At 48.8% G+C, this 6398-nt stretch overlaps 1 long non-coding RNA gene across 1 annotated transcript; it reads left to right on the forward strand.

Moving 5' to 3' along the window:
* Nucleotides 1–1654: 1654 nt before the first annotated feature.
* Nucleotides 1655–5597, forward strand: LOC144739236 (uncharacterized). Its single transcript, XR_013589391.1, has 2 exons — nucleotides 1655–1751; nucleotides 5464–5597. It is a non-coding gene; the product is annotated as an uncharacterized LOC144739236 (long non-coding RNA).
* The last annotated feature ends 801 nt before the right edge of the window (nucleotides 5598–6398 follow it).

A 6398-nucleotide genomic window follows, 5' to 3' on the forward strand; every position in this document is an offset into this window, starting at 1 on the left:
AGTTCACTTGCTTGCTTGCTTGCACGCTTACGACCGTGCAAATCTTTCGGTCGTTTTTTAACCCACTTCCCGTGATCCAATCGAGCTGATATTTTGCACACAGAATCGTTGTGCGTGACAATTTATTTTCGTTAAAAAAAATTCCTAAATTTTACACTTTTTAGGAATTTTTTTTTATATTTAATTACCAATTGCTTAATGGTGGAAGGCAATCATCTGACCCATAGGTGACAGCCATCTCAAGCCAGAGGACGAGATGACTCTAGCCGCCACGCACATAAAGGATTTATAGTGAAAAACTTTGTTTTTACGGGTTAATTTTTTTTAGATCTATATATAGATTTTAAACAATAGCAAATAATAGGAAATAAAAACAAGGATCATGTGAGATGGACCCAAGCGGACGAACCGAACGTGAGCGGGTCGTAAAGCAGCACGGTGCGACATGGCACACTCGCCCGCTTCCACATATCGCGAGGAATTTATTTTCCGCGCAAAGTCTACAAACATAATATTTTTTAAAAATCGTGTCTTTAAAACACGCTTTTATGCAATGTACTAGTAATGGCAGAACTCCACGACTCTCGGAAGTGGCGCGGAAGCTTGCCACAACGTAAGGGGCCGTGGCCAATTACAGCCAACGTCAGTTGAGCGTGGACAATGAGACCCAAGCCGAAACATAACATCAAAGATAATGTTAAAAAAAAGAATGGTAGAATATAGAATTGTCATCGCTATGACATAAATATACCAAATTTGCAGTCGATACCACATTGGGAAGTGGGTTAAAATTGAGCTACAAGATTTGAGGATACGACAAAAACAACAGACAGAGTGAGTTCATAGAAAGCGTGTAAAAAGATTGTTTAAAATGTTTTTGTTCATTTTTATGATAGAATAGAGTATTGTCATCAGTATGACATACGTATACCAAGTTCGCAGTCGATACCACATTGGGAAGTGGGTTAAAATTAAGTTACAAGATTTGAGGATACGACAACAACAACAACAACCACAGACAGAGTGAGTTAAAACACGTTCCTTCGGAGTGGGCAGGTAGGAGCTTGGTTGGACAGCGCATTCGTGCACGACAGACAAATATGCACGACAGACAGACAAATAGTCCCTGGTGGGGAGTGTGGAACCTGTTGTTCCTACCTGAATGCAAGATAAATTGACTTGAGGTAGCCAGGCAGCCAGCCAGGTAGCCAGCCTCCTTAACTATCGGCCCCTCCCCCTTGCTTAGGCCCCTCCCCTGACCCCCCCTCCTTTAGGCCCCTCCCCTGACCCCCCCTCCCTCAGGCCCCTCCGCTGACCCCCCCTCCCTTAGGCTCCTCCCCTGACCCCCCCTCCCTCAGGCCCCTCCGCTGACCCCCCCTCCCTCATGCCCCTCCGCTGACCCCCCCTCCCTTAGGCTCCTCCCCTTACCCCCCCCCTCCCTCAGGCCCCTCCCCTGACCCCCCCTCCTTTAGGCCCCTCCCCTGACCCCCCCTCCCTCAGTCCCCTCCGCTGACCCCCCCTCCCTTAGGCTCCTCCCCTCTCCGTACCCAGCAGTAGGTCTCCACCAATCAAAGAGCTGTTTGTATTATATATTTATTTATGCACGACACACAATCAGACAGACAAATAATCCCTGGTGGGCAGCGTGGAACCTGTTGTTCCTTACCTTCTTCCGCCAGTGAATCGTCGGCTCGCGAAAGCGGCGCATACCGTGGCGACTTGGAGCGGCGGATTCCCTACACCGAGACGCGGTGAGAAGGGGAGAGGGGGGAGGGAGTGGTGGGGGAGGGGGGAGGGAGTGGTGGGGGAGGGTGGAGGAGGGGGAGGGAGAAGGGTGAGGAGAAGGAGGGGGTGGTGGGGGAGGGAGGAGGGGGAAGGGAAGAGGGGGGAGGGAGAAGGGGATAGGGGGGAGAGGGGGAGAGGGGGAGGGAGTGTGGGGGAGGGTGTAGGAGGGGAAGGGAGAAGGGTGAGGAGCAGGAGGGGGTGGTGGGGGAGGGAGGAGGGGGAGGGAGAGGGAGAAGGGGTGAGGGGGAGAGGGAGGGAGAAGGGGAGAGGGGGGAGGGAGGGTGGAGGGGAAGGGGAGGGGAGAGGGGGTGGGAGAAGGGGATAGGGGGGAGGAGGGAGAAGGGGAGGGAGTGATGGACGGGAGCCACACAATGGCGTGACATCTTAGAGCGATTTTCATCAGACCCAGCGCATCCTGAACACAATGGGGAGTGTATCCCACTCATTGGTTAGAACGCCTGAGTTCGATCCGAGGTTGCACCCGGCCCTGATTGAAATTGATTTTCAGGTGTCGCGAGTTGATGGCTTCAGCCCACGTAAACAATTGAGTGATTCAAACGAGCAAATTGTCTTCTGTTTCAGATTCATTCCGATAGAGTCCAGGTCTGTGGATTAAACGTTTCTGGGTTGTATTTTGTTTAATCAATCAACACTCTTTGGAAACATGTCCATGTAATCTATGGGTCTCTGTTTATACGTAGATGGGTCTACAGGTGTCCGTATGTAAGTCTATGAGTCTCCGTATGTAGGGCTATGGTTCTCAGTATGTAAGTCGATGGGTTCCCCTATGTAAGTCTATGGGTCTCTGTGTAGGTCTATGCGTCTCTGTGTAAGTCTATGGTTATCTGTGTAAGTCTATGCGACTCTGTGTAAATCTATGGGTCTTTATGTAAGTCTCTGTGCAAGTCTATGTGTCTTTGTGTAAGTCTATGCGTCTCTGTGTAAATATATTGGTCTTTATTTAAGTCTATGGGTTTCTGTGTAAGTCTATTGGTCTCTATGTAAGTCTATGGGTCTCTATGCAAGTATATGGGTCTCTATGTAAGTCTATGAGTCTTTGTGTAAGTATATGCGTCTCTATGTAAATTAATGGGTCTCTATGCAAGTCTATGGATCTCTATGCAAGTCTCTGGGTCTCTATGTAAGTCTGTGGATCTCTATGTAAGTCTCTGTGTCTCTATGCAAGTCTCTGGGTCTCTATGTAAGTCTATGAGTCTCTGTGTAAGTATATGCGTCTCTATGTAAATTAATGGGTCTCTATGCAAGTCTATGGATCTCTATGCAAGTCTCTGGGTCTCTATGCAAGTCTCTGGGTCTCTATGTAAGTCTATGGGTCTCTATGCAAGTCTATGGATCTCTATACAAGTCTATGGATCTCTATGTAAGTCTCTGGGTCTCTATGCAAGTCTCTGGATCTCTATGCAAGTCTCTGGGTCTCTATGCAAGTCTCTGGGTCTCCGTGCAAGTCTCTGGGTCTCTATGCAAGTCTCTGGATCTCTATGCAAGTCTCTGGGTCTCTATGCAAGTCTCTGGGTCTCTATGCAAGTCTCTGGGTCTCTATGCAAGTCTCTGGGTCTCCGTGCAGGTGACGGGGCTGAGCCGCGTTACCCCGCTGCACTCTGTGAACCCGCTCTAAATCACGAGTGGCGACCTCGGGGGTGGTGGCGGTGGAGGCGAATCGCGGATTTGAACTCTGGAGGTCTCGGCCTCGGTGACCCCTGACCTCCGCTGCACCACCACCGGGCTGGGCCCCCTCCAAACATTAATTCTAGATTTGAAGCTTTCGTGACTGCAAGGATTCATATTCTTAGGTTTTTTTCGGTAAAGTCACGTAGGTAAAACATTAAAACTAATAAAAGTAAAATAAAATAAAAAATTACTTTCATTAATTTTAATGTTTTACCTACGTGACTTTACCGAAAAAAACCTAAGAATACCCCTCCAAACCTTCTCGCGTGGACGCAATCTTCATCCAGGCGCCGGTCAGCGCTTCTTCGTCGTTGTCGAGCACGGCCTGGACCTCTCGGGGTCTGCGTGTTTGGTCAGGCTGCGGGGAGCCACCGTCATTATCCAAATGTGCCCACTCCCTCCGACCAATTAGGGTCACCCGGCGCGCGCTCGCTGGGAACGAGAGGGCCCCCGATGTGGCGTGATGTCGCCGTACCTCTGGGTTTTGTTTGGGTTTTGTTTGGGTTTTGGCCGTCAGGAACGTGCTCGGCTCCGCCTGGACAAGCCGCTTGCCTGCGCGCGTTGTTTCGAGCGCGCCCGGCCCCGTGATGGTCAACCCGATATACATATTCTTAGGTTTTTTCGGTAAAGTCACGTAGGAAATTTTTATTTTATTTTCATTTTAGTTTTATTAATTTTTATTTTTTACCTACGTTACTTTACCGAAAAAACCTAAGAATATGAATCCTTGCAGTCACGAAAGCTTCAAATCTAGAACCCGATATACATTGACTTGAGTTTGTTCATTCTCAGGGCGCTCGGATGTAGCCACATTTAAGCAACAGAAGCAACATTAAATGTGAAGCGGGTTTTTTTTTTTGGTGACTAGGTTGAGATCATCAACTGCACTTGAAAAGCTGGTTGATCACAACTCAGTTTTGTGTGTTTCTATGGGTTTTTATGTGAGTCTATGGGTCTCCATGTGAGTCTATGGGTTTTTATGTGAGACTATGGGTATCTGTGTGAGTCTATAGGTCACTATCGGAATCTATGGGTCTCAATGTTAGTCGATGAGTCTCTACGTGTGTCTATGGGTCTTTATGTGAGTCTGTGGGTCTTTACGTGAGTCTATGGGTATCCATGTGAGTCTATGGGTCTCAATGTTAGTCGATGAGTCTCTAGGTGAGTCTATGGGTCTCTATGTGAGTCTATGAGTCGCTATGTGAGTCTATGGGTCTCAGTGTCAGTCTATGGGTTTCTATGTGAGTCTATGGGTCTTTATGTGAGTCTATGGATCACTATGTGAGTCTATGAGTTTATATGTGAGTCTATGGGTCTCTATGTGAGTCTATGGGTCACTCTGTGAGTCTATGGGTCTCTATGTGAGTCTATGGGTCTTTATGTGAGTCTATGGGTCACTATGTGAGTCTATGGGTCTCTATGTGAGTCTATGGGTCACTATGTGAGTCTATGGGTCTCTGTATGAGTCTGTGTTTCTTTGTGTGAGTCTATGGGTCTTTATGTGAGTCTATGGGTCACTATGTGAGTCTATGAGTCTCTATGTGAGTATATAGGTCTCTATGTGGGTCTATGGGTCTTTATGTGAGTCTATGAGTATCTAGGTGAGTCTATGGGTCTCTATGCGAGTTTATGGGTCTCTTTGTGAGTCTATGAGTCTCTATGTGAGTCTATGGGTCTCTGTGTGGGTCTATGGGTCTTTATGTGAGTCTATAAGTCTCTAGGTGAGTCTATGGGTCTCTATGCGAGTTTATGGGTCTTTATGTGAGTCTATGAGTCTCTATGTGAGTCTATGGGTCTCTGTGTGAGTCTATGAGTCTCTATGCGAGTTGTTGGTGACCGGGATGAGACCATCAACTCACTGCGTTTAATCATCACCGTGTACAGCAGCGGCCGATTCCTATCACTCGAACCCAGGATCTCAGCGTTTGCCAGCTCAGCGTTCTGACCTCTGACCTCGGAGCCACCTCTCTGTTGTTGTTTTTCTCCCAGACGATCGGTCTTAGGTTCGGCAAAGGGCTGTGCACTGATGTGGAGTTCAACACGAAGCCGGTGCAAAGGGGATGCAGATACAGGCACAATGCAGTGTCGACACTCGTTCAATAAAAAGGTGTTCAATTACATTACGACGTTCTGCTCCAGTGTCATTTTCGAAGCGTTCTTTTCCTAGAAGCTATATTCACGATCTCAAGCAGAGGCCGTAAATAAACGAACGAACGCGCACACGCACGCACTCTCACACACACGCACTCACACACGCACTCACACACACGCACTCTCACACGCTCACTCTCACACACACACGCACTCACACACGTGCTCACTCACACACGCGCTCACACACACACACGCACACACGCACGCACACACGCACGCACACACGCACTCACTCACATACGCGCTCACTCACACACACGCACGCACACATGCACGCACTCACTCACACACGCACGCACACACAAAGATCCCCCGTATAGCCTCAGCAGACTGTTGGGGCAAGTGCCGTTAGCGAACACCTATGAAGGCCGGCACGACGCCCGGCCGCCTTTGTCTCCCGAGTGGCGATATTTACACATCGCATCAGGTACCGATTTAAGGCTGAGTCGACCTAGGGGAGGTCCAGGACCGGTTCAGATAATAGTCACTGGTGTTGGCCGCGAGTGGGAATCGATCTTGGGTCGCCGGGTTTGTAGCACCGCGCGCTAACCACTACACTACCACTCCACACACACCCACACACATGCTCACACACGCACACACCTTTACACACACACACACACATGCTCACACACGCACACACCTTTACTCACATACACCCACACACATACACACACATGCTCACGCACGCACACACCTTTACTCACATACACCCACACACACACACATACACACACATGCTCACACACGCATACACCTTTATCCACACA

This window comes from Lampetra planeri, unplaced genomic scaffold (genome assembly GCF_965212315.1).
Source record: "Lampetra planeri unplaced genomic scaffold, kcLamPlan1.2.h2 scaffold_138, whole genome shotgun sequence".
Taxonomy (NCBI): Eukaryota; Metazoa; Chordata; class Hyperoartia; order Petromyzontiformes; family Petromyzontidae; genus Lampetra; species Lampetra planeri.